General features: G+C 31.4%; 1 long non-coding RNA gene across 1 annotated transcript; it reads left to right on the top strand.

The window, feature by feature from the left end:
* The first annotated feature begins 661 nt into the window (after positions 1 to 661).
* LOC131024685 (uncharacterized) lies at positions 662 to 2691 on the top strand. The gene is made up of 4 exons (XR_009101976.1): positions 662 to 1041; positions 1129 to 1218; positions 1714 to 1782; positions 2419 to 2691. It is a non-coding gene; the product is annotated as an uncharacterized LOC131024685 (long non-coding RNA).
* The last annotated feature ends 245 nt before the right edge of the window (positions 2692 to 2936 follow it).

The following is a 2936-nucleotide window of genomic DNA, read 5'->3' as shown; positions in this document are numbered from 1 at the left end:
CTCTTAATATATTTTATGCTGACGTGGAAATTTTAGCCACACATAATTTGTGGCACATAATAATGTGTGGCAATACACCCACACATAATTGAATATGTGTACGTAAATTGAGTAGATGATTTTAAATAGTTAAAGACATTTAATTATGTGTGGGTAAAAAGATTTAGTCACATTTATTTTTATTTTTATTTTTTGTTTAATTCTTAATATAAATACAATTACGCTGATGTGGCAAATTAATAACGATCATTAGCTACATCATAAATTTAATTTAAGATGTTAGATTCAAAATCTAGAATAAGTAATTCAAGTATTGAAATTAAAATTGTCGGACAAGTTTCTCAATCATAATTAAAATTAATTTCGTAAAGATGAAATGAAATGATATACGTATATAAATTTACACTCATGAAAAATTATTAATTATACTTTTCCATGAATAATTGGTTAAAAATTTAAATATGTTATATTAGTTAATAATTATACTTTTTTATGAAAGTTATATATAATAAAGCAATATACAAAATATGATAATTGTTGCCAGAAAATGCAATTATATAAAATTATTGAAAACTAAAAGTCTAAAACAAACATTTACCCACAAAAATTAGAAAACATTTTATTTTACCGCTAATCTTCACAAAACGTTTTCATTTTACCGCCAGATGCTAAAACCCTCCACATATTCGGCAGTTACTCCAAGCGATCCCCATATCCCTCTCCAAATACTCCAAACAAAGCTCTAATTTTTCCTTTCATGGGTTGTTTATCGGGAGACGACAGCGCGAGGAGGATAGGCGATGAGGTGCCGTTGAAGTTGAGGTTGGAGGAAGTGGAGGGGGGCGGCGACCTGGTGGTGGATTTCGGCGATCCAGGGGCATTGTGGGAGACGGCGTTGCGGCGGAGAGGCTCCTACCCTAGATCTGGGTCATTGTATTTTTTAGTAGTATTATTGTTAATTGTTTGATCAATGTTTTCTTGATTGTGGTAGATTTGAGTCGTAGAAGGGGATGATCTTCTGAGGCTTTTTCTCACCATGGAGTCAGTTATCTCTTTCTCCCCTCCCCTCTCTCTCTCCACTTAGAATTCAAGCTCAAGTTATAATACTTGCATTATATATATATGCAGTGAAACTAGCCTGCAATAGCAATTGGAGCAGCATTTGGAAACTGTCTCTGAGCTTCATCCATTCCGGCTTCTTTGGGGGAAGAAGACAAGGTGAGCACTGGTTTGGAACTTCTTCTGCTTCTTTGCATTCTCACACATTAATTTCAAGTAAAATGTCATCTCTCAAATAAGATTTGATTTATGTAATTAGATTGAATTGGCGTTGACAGATCTTGCTTTATCTTCCTTTATATATGCTGATAGAAACAAAAATATGTTTAACTAACTGGTGAAGAACTATTATTGGAGGGATTGTTGCTGACTATTCTTGCAACTATAGGAAATGGCTCATGTTTTCAGCTTTGTAGGAGTGTCAGCTTATCACTTTGTCAATTGTGTAGAAATATGTAGTGTAAAAATATTGGTAAATTAAGATGTGGCTTCATTAAATGTAAATTGCGTCGAACTATTGTTGGTTGTTTTGTTTGTTTGTTTAGCTAGCAAACTTTACCAATTGATGCATCAAATGGTTTGAGGGATTTTGAATAAATATGATATCAAGTCATTTTTCGACTTTGAAGTATTTGATTTATTCATCCCCTACAGGAAAGAAATTTGGCTTTAAATGCATCATATTTCCTAAAAGCTGGTGGCCACTTTGTCATATCTATCAAGGTTTGTATCTCTGATTTCTTTTAATGTCTGATAGCTTAATAGTAAGAATCACTAAGCTTAATATCTTAACTTCTGGACCAAACTTTCTGATGTTCTTCTTAAGGTCTAAAAATCATAAGGCACGAAACTAATGTATATGTATTTCACTCAATATAAATGTTGTTCTCACATAAAGAAGTGATTTTTTTAAATCTAGTTAGGGAAATAATTTATAGCCCAGCAACTTTGTTTTATCCACTCGAACTCACTCTTGCTTCTTCTAGCTTGAGAATTGATTCTTTTAAAAACTGAAATCACTTAATGGATTAAACTAACAATTGGAGCAATTATATTTTTTAGGTTATTTTAACTTTGTTATATGTACTTTACAATATGTTAAATTGTGTATATTGACTAATACTCCCTCCGTCCACGAAATGAGTACCCATTTGTGGACGGCACGGGTTTTAAGAAATGTATGGAGTGTAGTGTGAATAGTTTAAGGGTCCCACTTTTTGAGTGTATTAATTAAAGAGATGTGTGGGGTACACTTGCCAAAAAGGGAAATGGGTACTCATTTCGTGGACGGACGAAAAAGGAAATATGGGTACTCATTTCGTGGACGGAGGGAGTATTGTGTTTCTCTTATCTTGACAGGAGTAATTGAAAAAGTTATCATGATGGTTAACCAATGTTCAACTATTCTAATGTACAATGGAATTGCTTTTGATCAAGAGCTCGAAGAAAAATTATCAGTCCTAGATTAATCGCGAGTTGTAGATTAAGTGCTTAGTTATTTAGATATTTATAATTATATGTAGTTAGTCATTTCGCACATATACTTTGATTTTGTTGAATATTTTTTATGTAAATGTTTTGTATGATATTCTTGTTATATTTAATGTGTTGAGTATTATATTTAATTTTTTATTTTTGATTGTAATTATGATTATGATTATATTATAGTTGACTAATAAAATATAATATTTGAAAATAGTAATATTTTTTTCTAAAATTCAATTACAAAAAAAATATTTTTCTCCACACATATAAATATACTTTTAGTGACATATATATGTAGGTAAATATTTGATGATTTACCCACACATAAAATTTGCCACGTATAAATGCCATGTCATTTCCACATCATCGCTGCAGTATGTCATAAATATCTT

This window comes from Salvia miltiorrhiza, chromosome 5 (assembly GCF_028751815.1).
Source record: "Salvia miltiorrhiza cultivar Shanhuang (shh) chromosome 5, IMPLAD_Smil_shh, whole genome shotgun sequence".
Lineage (NCBI taxonomy): Eukaryota > Viridiplantae > Streptophyta > Magnoliopsida > Lamiales > Lamiaceae > Salvia > Salvia miltiorrhiza.
Note: the sequence above shows the minus strand (reverse complement) of the source record. Positions and strands in the feature narration are given on the sequence as shown.